At 44.7% G+C, this 13,410-nt stretch overlaps 1 protein-coding gene across 2 annotated transcripts in view; it reads left to right on the forward strand.

Moving 5' to 3' along the window:
- The first annotated feature begins 871 nt into the window (after positions 1-871).
- GPAT4 (glycerol-3-phosphate acyltransferase 4) overlaps positions 872-13,410 on the forward strand; it is a 39,637-nt gene continuing 27,098 nt past the window's right edge. The window contains exon 1 of one of the 2 annotated variants that reach the window (XM_079779084.1): positions 872-999. The gene's annotated coding sequence lies outside the window, so the exon portion shown is untranslated. The remainder of the gene's footprint in view (positions 1,000-13,410) is intronic. The other variant, XM_079779085.1, reaches the window with a different exon arrangement.

Here is a 13,410-nt window from a genome sequence, read left to right on the forward strand (position 1 = left end):
AACAAGGGAGGGCTTGGTATTGGAGGCAAAAAACGCCTTTTAAGGAGGACCTATTTTAGGGGAAATGATAAGCTTGAGCTAGGCATTTGAAGTCTGACGAGATGGTGAGAAATTCCCGTGCAAACTCCAGCAGGCACCAGCCGGCCTTTAGTAGCCAGGTGAGCTCCACATTTAGGGTAGACTTGGAAGGTGGCAGCAGGGAGGGATCCTGTGTACCAGCTCCTTGCACGCCTTGGCTTCACGGGTAAGGCAGGTGAGCCAGGGATGATGAGGTGGTGGTGGTGGTGGCAGCTACTATTTCGGGAGTGCCAGCCCGTGAGCTCAGTTCTTTACCTACAGAACTGTACCCCACTGCATCCTCACAACATCCCCAAGAGGACAAGGTAATGTGGTGACTCACGCCTCCGCTCCCTAACCAGGACTGACACCATCCTCCCCAGAACTGATGCTACGAAACCTAGGGGCAAGTATCCAGTATTCGGGCTCTGGCGCAGCTCTGAGGAGACCCCTATTTGGAAAGCGCGCCTCCTATCAGAGCAGGAATGCGGGGGGCAAGCGGGGGTGGGGGGGGGGGTACCGTGCCTCGGAGAGGGGCCGGCGACCAGGGCCTCGGGGCACAGCCCCAGTCTCTGCAGCACCCGCCCGCCTGGGACAGAGCCCCCCCCCCCCCCCCCCCCCCCGCGCCCCCGCTCGCCAGGGGGCGGCTCGGCGGTTCCCGGGCGCGCCCACCCGGGGTTGCTGACGCGGCACCACCTCCCCGCCCCGCCCCGCGAGCCCCCCCCCCACCCCCCCGCCCGATCAGGCCCGGCGCGCGCGCGCTAGGGTGAGGGGCGTGAGATCCGACGGCGGGAGGGCGGGTGGGACGCGAGGGGTCACGTCAGAGCGGCGTAGACAAAGGCGGCGCGCGCACGTCTGACGCACGCCTCGGCCGCGGCGGCGGGCCAGCGGGGGGGAGGGACGGGCACCGGAGGGGTTTGGAGCCTCGCTGCCTCGCGGTCGGTGAGTATGACCCAGCCGCCTCCCTCCTGAAGGTCACTGGTCTCCGGGGAGCCGACCGGAGAGCGTGGGGTTCGGGGCGAGGGGCCTGCGGTCCGGGGACGCCCTGCCTGCGCCGCGCCGGCGTCAGGAGACACCATCGCGGCTTCCTGGGGTTGCCCGGCCCGTCGGAGCGTTCCGCCCCGCGGCCGCAGTGGAACCGTCCGCGCCCCTTCCGCCGCCCCAGCGCAGGGGAGCCGGGTCCCCGCGCGGCCCGCCCTCCGCCCGCGCCCTCCCCGCTCCGACCGGTCCCCGCGACGGACTCCTAGGTCCTCTCGATCCCGGGGCCCCCGGGCGCTCCATCCCCTCCCGCCTGGGGGTGCAGCTCGTGAGGCTGCAGGGGGGTGTTAGACCTCTCCAGGAAGTGCCTTCGCCTCTGATTTCCTTTCCTGTGTCCTTCGGCTTGCCGGGGATGTCCATTCTCTCTTGTTCTCCAAAGGAGCCCCATTTTTTCCCCCTTTTACCCCCGAAATCCCTTGCCTTTCCGTTTGGATTTCACGCTCAGCGAGGTATCCTCCTTCCTACCAGAGGGTCTTGTTTATTTCCTCACTTTCCGTTTCGCGTAGGGTTTAACTTTGGCAGTTGAAAAGTTGGGGAAAATGTAGCATAGGAAACCTAATAGCGTAGCTCCGTGGAGGGAAGTTCCATACTGATGTGTATATTAGTGCCTCTCCCTGCCCACGCCCTCCTGCCTGGGACCTTCTCATTGATAACCTTGGGATCCGTTGGAGAATTTCCTCTTTGGTTCATTTTCCTTAATTTTGGCCAGACTTGGAGTAGCTTTGCTTAGTTTCAGGTCTTGTAGATTCTATCTCAGCCCAAGGGACATGTTGTGAACAGCAATTATCCTTAGGCCAAAGACTGTGTAGAAAAGAGTCCTGTGATAATTCCAGTTCGGTATTCTTTTCTCACTTTGACAGTGATGTCGTGTTTTGTTTTTGTTTGTGTATGGTTTTTTTTTTTTTTTTTTTTTTTGCATTTTTCAACTTTATATGATGGAGGATTTCTGACATGCAAAAGTAGATAGAATAGTAAATCAGATACCCATCATCCAGCCCCCACAGCTCACTGTATGGCTAAGCCTTTTCCATCCATGTCCCCATCCATCTCCCCCTCCTTTGTATCTTTGGGATAAATCCTTGATGTCAAAAGTAGCTTGAGATTCAGAATAGAAATCTTGCTATCAAATAGTCATCATGTACTTTTATTGGGACACCGTCTGCTATTAGAAGTCCTTCAGATAAGAAACACGTATAGCACTGGAGAAGGACTAGAAAAGGGCATCTAAAATGATTAAGTTGCTGGAGGGCAGGTTAAAACAAGCTCTTTCAGGTCAGGATGAGAACTTCTAGGTCATCTTGTCTAACTTCATTTTTGATGAGCCCTCGAAAGGTCCAGAGAGGTTCAGTGACTTGTCCAGTTCTACAGGAATAAGAGCTGAACTGAGATGAGGAGACATCTCCCAACTCTGCGCTCATCCTTTCCGCTGTACCATACTGCGTGCTCTAGGTCGTCTTCAGGAAAGATGTGTGGAAGGGCTATGACTGAAAACCCTTACACTGAAGGGTTTGGACAGGTAAATGTGAAAAACTTTCCCACCAAATTCTGGTATAACACAACTAGGTGCTATGCCTCAAATTAGTGCTTAAACTACATTGGGGGCAAATGTCTAATCATAGCTTTTCAGGCACATGGGAAAGTTGTGACCCTGGAACTAGAATAGCAGACTGATAATAAGAACACGCTTTTAAAAGATTAGGTAACATTCACAGCTATTTAATTGTGTTTGGAATATACCCCAGAGGTTTTGCTCTTGATATTGGGGAGAATAGCACTTTCCAAAAAACATTCTTTCTTGCCATGAACTGATAAGAATCCTGGGCTGGATGAATTGTGGGGTTGGGTTTTTTGTTTTTCTTACCATGTACATATTTCCTAGCACACTTTATGCTATTAAAATTTCCTATCTCAAGAAAGACAGGTAAGTTCAGTACTTGTACCTCAATTTTCTTACTTTTAAAATGGGGATAGTCTGTCTCCAAGGTATATAGAGTTCTTTGAGTTCAGTTTATATAATGTAACATAATTGTTTATAAATTTCTTTCAGGGCGGACTTTTGTGAGTTTGTGACCTAAATAATAGTTATCATGTGTCTGTTACTGGGGAGATGCAGAGCCCTCAGTTCAAAGATGTTACCAGGGAGACTCAGAGCCTTCAGTTCTTGTCTTCTTGAGGGAAAGATTTTTTAAATATATTTTATTGATTTTTTTTACAGAGAGGAGGGGAGAGGGATAGAGAGTTAGAAACATCGATGAGAGAAACATCGATCAGCTGCCTCCTGCACACTCCCCTACTGGGGATGTGCCCGCAACCAAGGTACATGCCCTTGACTGGAATCAACCTGAGACCCTTCAGTCCGCAGGCTGACGCTTCATCCACTGAGCCAAACTGGTTAGGGCAAGATTTTTTTTTTTTAAATATATTTTTATTGATTTCAGAGATGAAGGGAGAGGGAGAGAGAGAGGGAAACATCAGTGATGAGAGAGAATCATTGATTGGCTGCCTCCTGCGTGCCCCACACTGGGGCCTTCATTTTTTTCATCCTAAGTCATTGAAATCCAATGTGTACTTTACAGAACATTTCATTTTGGCCCAGCCACTTTCAAGTGCTCAGGAGTCCTGTGTTAGTGGCTGCTGTATTGTGCAGCACAGGGTCACTGTCAGCTGAGCATAAAGATGGAGTGTTTTATGTTGCTTAGTAACATTCACTTCTGAGGTTAACGTAGAGTTTGTGGTTGTGGTCATTGGTTTTTTTGTCATGTTCTAGTGATTTTTCTTTGAACAGTTAGTATTGTTTTCGAGTTTGTGGTGAGTTGAACAAAGAAATCTGTTTCATAAATTTTGTGCCTTTGTGAAAAATGCTTTCTCATCCTTTTTGTTGTTGTCTGTGGGATTAATTTCCTCATTTTTTAAAACCATCTTAACCATTCTTTTTTATATATGTATATTTTATTGATTTTTTACAGAGAGGAAGGGAGAGGGAGAGAGAGTTAGAAACATCGATGAGAGAGAAACATCAATCAGCTGCCTCCTGCACACCCCCTACTGGGGATGTGCCTGCAACCAAAGTACATGCCCTTGACCGGAATCGAACCTGGGACCCTTCAGTCCGCAGGTCGACGCTCTATCCACTGAGCCAAACCGATTAGGGCCATCTTAACCATTCTTAAGTATAGTTCAGTAGTAATGCTTTCTCGTTTTAAATGAGACTGTTTAGTCATTGGGGAGGAAAAGCTTTACTTCTAAAAAATGGCCTGTAACAAATTTAATAATAAAATAACCTTAATAAAAAATGGGCAAAAGATTTGAGCATTTCATCAGAGAAGATACACAGGTGGCAAATTAGCACATGAAAAGATGCTCAATAGATGGTCATTAGAGAAATACAAATTAAAACTTTCGTATACCACCTCACATCCACAAACCCCGTGGTCGGCAAACTGCGGCTCGCGAGCCACATGGGGCTCTTTGGCCCCTTGAGTGTGGCTCTTCCACAAAATACCACGTACAGGCACGCACGTACAGTGCGATTGAAACTTTGTGGCCCATGCACAGAAGTCGGTTTTTGGCTCTCAAAAGAAATTTCAATCGTTGTACTGTTGATATTTGGCTCTGTTGACTAATGAGTTTGCCAACCACTGCACTAGTATGAGTAAAATTAAAATACCAATCATGTCAAGTGTTGGTGAAGATGTTGAACTTTCACACACTGCTAGTGAGAATGCAAAATGGTACAACAGTTTATAATGAGGTTTGGCAGTTTCATAAAACGCTAAACATACACCTACCTTAGTCTCAGTCTTTCCACAATTTGGATATTTTCCCAAGAGAAGTGAAAGCATATCTCCATACAAAGCCTGACCTGAAATCCAGCCATGACCTCCTGAATCATAGGTCGATGCTCAACCACTGAGCTACTCAGGCAGGCTAGAAAAATAGGTTTTTAAAGAAAAGACAAAGACCAGGCAGTTGTTTCCAGTTACATAAACAATACTCAAATGTAAAACACCAGTTTTGATATTGAGCTGTTAGAGCAATGTTCAGGCTTGGTAAATGAAATGTCTAGGGTCTTAGAGCTCCAGCAAACAGTTTGTTCTTTTTTAAACTGATGGCCCCCAAATATAAAAATATTCTATATCCTTTGTCTTTTTCCCCCCCCCCCCCCAGCTTTGAAGACTTATGTTGCTTTTGGACGAAATTGGTACTATGTTATATATTACCCAGTTCCAACTCAAGCTTTTCTAGGCAAGGGGAAAATATTTAAGGTCAGAGTGACCTTAGATCAAGACCCTGAAACTGACTATAATCCTGTCTTCATCATAATGAGTTGAGTTATTCTTTGGCCGATCATTCTGGCTTTGTCTTGGTCCATTTATTTTATCCAGGATTAATGTTGGCTGTATGTGTCTTCTTGGTTTGTTTACCATCACATCAGAATGGGATATTCTATGGGTCTGTGTCTTGACAGTACATTAGGAAAAATGAGTGGTGCCTCAAAGCAAAAGAGAGGTCAGCCTGGGGAGCAGTTCTGAGTTCTAGTTCTGCCTCTGGTACTGGCCAAGTTTTAAATTTGTCCCAGTTATTTAGCCCTTCCAAGGCTCAGTTATTTGAGCCATAAAAAAAAAGAGGTTGGATTAGAATTCTCAATGGTTGACTAATAAAGTTGCAATTTATCATTTTACTAGAGGCCTGGTGCATGACATTCATGCACTGGGGGGGCGGGGGACCCTCAGCCTGGCCTGCATCCTCTCGCAGTCCGGGACCCCTTGGGGGATGTCTGCTGCCAGCTTAGGCCTGATCCCCCTGGGAATCGGGCCTAAGCTGGCAGTCAGACATCCCTCTCGCAGTCCAGGACCTCTCGCTCCTTACCACAGATGGGAGAGGCTCCTGCCACCGCCGCTGTGCTCACCAGCCATGAGCCGGCTGAGCAGCGCTCCCCCTGTGGGAAGCGCACTGACCACCAGGGGGCAGTTCCTATGTTGACCGTCTGCCCCCTGGTGGTCAGTGCGCATCATAGCAACCGGTCGTTCTGCCATTTGGTCGATTTGCATATTAGCCTTTTATTATATAGGATTATTATTGCCTCCAGCTTTGTAGTGACAGTTACTTAGTAATAACTTCTATTTATTGAGTACTTTGTGTCAGGCACTCTACTGATCACTTGCATTCTGTTCAGTCTTCACAGCAATACCACAGGATACATATTATTCCCATTTTACAGATGAGAAAACTGAAGCATGGAAAGTTGATTTATTTTCCTGAGGTCACACAACTAGAAAGTAATGGAGGCTGGTTTTGAATGCAACCTGTCTGATTCCCTGTATATTGAGTCATCATGCTTTACTGCTTCTCTAACATTCTACTATTTTAAGTAAAGATACATAGCCAAAAATCTGGATTTGAAAGGAAATTTAAAACATCTGGTCTAATCCTGCAGAATCCAGATATGGGTGAATATCTTCCTAAACAGTCTATTTAAAGACTTCTTTCATTAATTTTTTAGAGAGAAAGGGAGGGAGGGAGGGAGAAACATGGACAGGAGAGGGAAACATCCATCAGCTGCCCCGGCCCCCCTATCAGGGATCAAGCCCACAAACCAGGCACATGCCCTTACTGGGAATCAAACTGGTGACCTCTTGGTGTATGGGACAACACCCAACCAACTGAGCCACACTGGCCAGGGCTAAACAGTTTATTCTTTTTGAACAACTCCTCTGAGATTCTTAACAGCTTTATTGAGATACAAGTCACATACTATACAACTCACCCATTTAAAGTGTACAGTTCAGGTGTGTGTTTTTTAATCCAAAATGTGTTTAATGGGATGCTTCCCCACTCGTCTTGATTGGAGGTGCTTGTAGTGCTGCTTCCTTCTGGAGGAGCATCCTCTGAAAGCTGGCTTTTCCTCCTGTTGAATGGCAGAGGACAGTGGAGCAGCCAGCACACAGAACTACCGTTTGTGCGTGGCTGAAGACGGTGATGTTATAGCAGCCTGCGCATTGCACCTCCATGAAGTAGGCATCGGGGCTCTGCGCCAGGTGGTGCTTCTCGTGTTTTCTCTTCTGGAGAGGATGAAGGAGATCCTTAGTGAGAGGCATGTTGTCATGGGGAGGACATCACTGCCAAAAAGGTGCAATTCGGGTTTTTATTATATTCACAGATATATGTGACCCAACACCACAGTCAATTTTAGGATGTTTTTATTAACTAGCCCTGCAGGTATTGCTCAGTGGTTAGGACATTGGCCTACACACCAGAGGGTCATGAGTTCGATTCCTGGTTGAGGGCACGTATCTGGGTTGCAGGTTTGATCGCTACCCCTGGTTGGGGCTTGTGCGGGAGGCAACCATTTGATATGTCTCACATCATGTTTCTCTCTCTTCCCTCTTTCTCTCTCTCCCTCCTCTCTTCTCTGTCTTCCTATTCTCCCAGCCCTAAGTAACCACTAATGTACTTTCTGTCTCTAAAGATTTAAATTCATATTATGGAATCACATAATGTGTGGTCTTTTGTGACTGGCTTCTTTCACTTTACCTTGATGTGTTCTTTTTGTTTTATTTGTTAATCCTCACCCGAAGATATTTTTCCATTGATTTTTAGAGAAAGTAGAAAGGAGGGGGGGAGAGAGAGAAACATCGATGTTAGAGACACATCAATTGGTTGCCTACCGCACTTGCCCTGGTGGCCTGGATCGAGCCTGCAACTGAGATATGTGCTCTTGATTGGAAATTGAACCCGGGACCCTTTAGTCCACAGGCCAACATTCTATCCATTAAGCCAAACCAGCTAGGGCTACCATGTTTTCAAGGTTCATCCGTATCGTAGCAACTACCAATACTTCATTCCTTTGAATGGCCAAATAATATTCTATTTGTCAGTGTAAAAATGTACAAACCTATTCAAGCAAATTTCTTATACCTCACTACTCCCTAAATTTTTATAAAAACTTATTTGAGTCAAACAGAGGATACTTTTGGAAGCAAGATTTCAATAGGCTGAGAAAAATGCTTTGGAGAATACAGTTTGCAGTTTCTTTTATGCATTTGAGATTAAGGAGGGTTCATAAGTAGATTAGATGAGGTGGGAGAAAGCAAGACAGGGATCAGAATATGGGATAGTTAAGATTATGTGTTCTCTTGAAGGTGGTCATGCTTTAAAGGAGGGATCTGAAGCAGGGGACATTTCAAAGGTGTATTAACTCAGATGCCCAGAAACAATAGACAAGGCTTGCTTAAGGCAAAGGTAAGCCTCTTACTAAAGTTATATGCCTGCACTTGGCTGGCATGGCTCAGTGGTTGAGCGCCGACCTGTGAACCAGGATTCCTGGTCAACACATGCTCAGGTTGCAGGCTCCATCCCCAGTAGGAGGCATGCAGCTAATCAATAATTCTCTCTTATCGTTGATGTTTCTCCCTCTCCCTCTCCCTCTCCCTCTCCCTCTCCCTCTCCCTCTCCCTCTCCCTCTCCCTCTCCCTCTCCCTCTCCCTCTCCCTCTCCCTCTCCCTCTCCCTCTCCCTCTCCCTCTCCCTCCCTCTCTCTCCCTCTCTCTCCCTCTCCCTCTCTCTCCCTCTCCATTTCACTCTGAAATCAATAAAAATATATCTTTTAAAAAAATTAAAATAACAACAACACACACTTAAATGCCTGGGACTACCCACCATGACATGACCAGTGAGGAATTTCTGATCAGATCACCTTGTGAGGTAACTTTCCATAAAAACCTTTTTCATCCACACCTTGTGTCGATAAAGCACATTTTGTTTATTCAGACATTTGGGTAGTTTCTACCTGTTGGGCTATTCTGAATAATACTGCTATAAACATTGGCACAATTTTTTTATGTGGATAGTTGTTGTTTTTAGTTCTCTTGACTATATACCTAGGAGGAGAACTGCTGGGTCATATGATAACTATGTTTAACCATTTGTGGGACTACCAGACTATTTCCCAAGGTGGTTGTACCATTGCACAGTGCCACCAGCAATGTGAGGGTTAGATTCTTAATATTAATCTAAAATGTGCACCCATGTACCTGTTCCTGCCAATTGTACCATTGCATAGTGCCACCAGCAATGTGAGGGTTAGATTCTTAATATTAATCTAAAACATGCACCCATGTACCTGTACCTTCCAATTGTACCATTGCATAGTGCCACCAGCAATGTGAGGGTTAGATTCTTAATATTAAGCTAAAACGTGCACTCCTGTTCCTGCCAATTGTAATAGCATTTCTCTTGTCTCTGGGTTGCTAGAGCCAATCTGCTTTTTCTGTTTGAGTGCTTGCTCACGCTAAATTGCTTCTGCCAGGTTTTGTGGTCCTGTAAAGTAGTTAGATCTCCTTACCAGCTCTCTTACAAATTGACTCAGAACTTCTATGAAAGTCTTAGTCTTTGCTGGAGCACTCACATAGGGTGCCATCTTTAATCATGAAACATTTTTCCTGATTTCTACAGATCGTGTTTCCCCTCAGCGTGGTTTGGCAATACTGGCTCTGGCTGTTTTGCCTCTCTGCCAGGCAGGACCCACAGCAGTGTCTGAATGGGATCAGCACGATCCAGCCATATCAGGGGATTGTATGCACCGTAGGCAGGTAGTAGTTGAAACCGAATCTCTCATTAGTGTAATGTCATGCCTTCTTGGGAAATACCTTCAAATGCCCCATCCTCCTTCCTAGTAACAGGAACTTAGAATAGTAATAATAGTTAATATATTTTGAGCATTTGCCTTGCTCTAGGCACTATGAAAGTGCTTTATTTTTGTTACCTTGTAATCTTGAACATTACATCTAGTAGGTATTGTTTAATAAAAGCTTAAAGAAATTAAGTAATTTACCTGAAGTCACTAACACTACTGGTTAAGTGATCAAGTCAGGATTCAAACACTAGTGTGTTTCTTTTGATTTTTGAACCTATTCAAAATGACAAATTAATTTTAAAGATACTAAAAAGGTAAATAGTAAACTCTTTCCATCCCTAGAAGCAGCTGTTATAGCCAGTCACTTGTGTATCTTTCCAGACATGTATCTTTGCGAGTACATATGAATTGTATATATTTTTCCTTTTCTCCCCTCCCTTACAATTGGTATTTATTGTGGACATTGTTCTGTATCAAACTGGGAGATTGTTTCTTAGTGCATGTGTGTGTGTGTGTGTGTCTTTTTACTAGTAAACAGATGAATAATATTCCATTGTACCCTCTATTAGTGGACATTGATGTTTCTTTTGGTATTACAAACAATGCTTCAGTCAGTAACCCTGCACATATATTATTTTGCACATGCTTTTCTACAGGGTTTCTCATCCTCAGCACTATTGATATTAGGGCTGGATAATTCTTTGTTGTAGGAGTTGGCCTGTACATAATAGTACATTTAATACATCCCTGCCCTCTATGCACTTGCATGCCAGTAGCACCCCCATCCCAAGTTGTGACAACCAAAAATGTCTGCAGACATTACCAAATGTTCCACAAGGGATTAAAGAATTGCCTCTTGTTGAGAACCACTGTTCTAATTTATCTTTAGGATAAATTTTTAGAAGTAGAAATGCTGGAACTAAAATTATGTACATTTAAAATTGTGATGGCAATTGCTAAATTGTTCTCCATAGAGGTTGTGCCAGTTTACATTCTAACCAGCAGTAATTGAGGATATTTTCTCATTTTTACCAATACTGTGGTAAAATTTTTTTCTGCCATCTTACTGTCGTTTTAACTCATATTTCTGTGCTTTATAGCTGACCTTTTATGGAGCACTAGTGCTTGCTAGGCATGTGGTAGTATTTGGCTTGTGAGTTTTGTGACATACTTTGAAATGCCTTCCCTTCTATCTAGCCCTCTTAAAGTTTGGTACCAAGAACTGAAGACAATACTCTGGGTTTCTTCTGATAATGATCTCTATATATAAAAGCCTAAGCGACCAGTGGACCGGTTGCCATGACACGCACTGACCACCAGAGGGCAGATGCTCAACACAGGAGCCACAGGGGGAGCCTGCTCAGCGAGCTTACCGAGCAGCAGGGAGGGGTGAGGGGGGCAGGTGCAGCGGGCGGGCCAGCCGGCTGGGATGAGGAGCGGTGTGGGCTCCTCCCCGGCCGCCTGTGGCTTCGCGCATACTACATCCCCATGTCCCGGATTGCGAGAGGGTGCAGGCTAGGCTGAGGGACCCCACCGGTGCATACCATTTACTGAGACAGGCGTGCTTGGTGTGCTTTAAAAATGCATTCTTGCTGTGTAACCTAAGCATTTATTTGTAATAAAATGCTATATCTTTTTCCTTTTGAGTTGGTGTGTGGCATCTATCTGGACACAGTCTGGTGGTCATGGTCTCCTGAAGTAGGATGTGTCACAGAGGGCTAGCTGAAAAGCATTTGATTCTGCAGTGAGGAATCACAATAGTACTGGCCTTGTGATTTGGTTTAAATGAATTGGTTTAAATGCCCCAATTTAAGTTTGTAACTTCCCTCTGTTATTTTCTCTTCCAGGACTCTTCCTTGTTAATCATCATTGTATGAAATTATGACTTTGTGTATGCTTATTTGGTTAATACTTTTCTCTAGGCATATTTGTTCACCAAGTATCTAACAACTAACAGTGAGTGTTTGTTAAATGTATGAACTGAATGAGTCTGAGAACTGAGGCACACTGGAAATTGTGGGCCTAAAAGCCCGGATTTGCCATTCAGAGTGTTGAAAAGTTTAGTTACTTTAGCAATGGGCTCTGTCACATTCCTAGAATGAAGCCATCTTTCCTTTTAAAGAAGTCAGAACCAATTGGTTCTTCTGTTTTTCTCTGGACCATTTGGGCTGTTAGGGAAACTGGTCCAATGACTCAGTGATTTTGGCTGAAAGCTGTGGAAGAGAACGAGTAAATATTCCTTAGAGTTCATGGCTTCCCTTGCCTCATGCTTAAGGAGTCATGGTTGTATTTACTTGAGACATAGTGATATCCTCTCCTAAGTGAGCAGTTACCTAGAAATTGTAGTGTGATTGGGTTCTGATGTGAGCAATTTTCTGATATTTCCAGAGATCAAAGTCTGTGTTCAGGGGGCCTTATGGCACAGTTACCTCTGCCTTTAATGACTGCTTTGCTCATCCAGCAAGAGGTTTGGAACCCTGTTTGATAACTGTAGCTTGCTTGCTTTTTCTCTACTTCTAAGAATTTATAAGAGGATTGTATAGTGTTGGCCAGATAACTTGTTTGGCTAGTTTGGCTGTTCTCTGTTCTGGAGTCTGGCACCGGTAAGTAAACAGGAACTCAGGTGGGGTGGGACAGTAAGGGGAAGTTCACTACCTCTCAGGAGGAAGAGCAGCTGGATCATGGGTCAGCAAACTCTTTTGTAAAGGATCAGATAGTAAATATTTTAGGCTTTTCAGGCCCTGGTCTCTGTCACATATTATTTTTTGTTTTTACAAGTCTTTAAAGATATAAAAACAATTCCTAGGTCATGAGCTTTATAAAAACAGGCCATAGCCAGATTTGGCCCATAATCATATGATGATTTGCCAACCCCTGAAATAGGTGAAGAAATGAGTTGATTGCTTAAAAGTGTTTAATGTTTTGGGGACATGAACCCAGCATAATCTTTGAAATTCTCAGTTGATTGTATTTCAAAGAAACTCTGGCATGGGAAAGTCAAAGTGACCCTACTTTCAGTCACCTTGGGTACTTGGAACTCAAGGTAACCTTGGCCAGAGTGACAGCAGCTGTCCAGTGGGACAGGGATCTTGCTGCCTCTTTCCCATGGGAGTGCTGGGCAAGGGTGAGTGGTATGGAAGAGTGGAATGGAGGTGGGACCCTAGAATTAGGCTGGAATAGACAGCTTTAAGGAATACAGTATCTCAGACAGCATATTAACCTTTTGCACTCAGATGTCGAGTGTGACTCGACACATTTAGCATCGGTAGCAGCTCATATGTCGAATTGTATTGAATGTATCAATAATTTGAAGTATAAAAAAATCCAAATAAATAAGTTTGTATGAAAAGAAACTCCCGTTTTTTATTCTACTGCCGCGCTTTGTAAAATCTGGGGTATTTAAAAAATTAAATTCCGAGTAGAATAAAGGAATCGAGAAAAAAGCAAGCGAGTGCAAAGGGTTAAGTTGATTGAGTCTCAGAAATATATCTAATTTCCTAAACCTCTGTTGGGATGTAGTTAGAAATCTGGCATGTATAATCAGTTTGGCTGGTTTTTGAAAGAGCAGGTTTGTTCTTTGGATTCTGAGAAGAACACCAAATTCGATACATGAATCCAGAATTGCCTTGTGGTTTTTCTCTGATCACCAGAAGTTCTGTAGAGCAGGACTGGCATGAAGGA

This window comes from Cnephaeus nilssonii, assembly GCF_951640355.1.
Source record: "Cnephaeus nilssonii genome assembly, chromosome: 8".
Lineage (NCBI taxonomy): Eukaryota > Metazoa > Chordata > Mammalia > Chiroptera > Vespertilionidae > Cnephaeus > Cnephaeus nilssonii.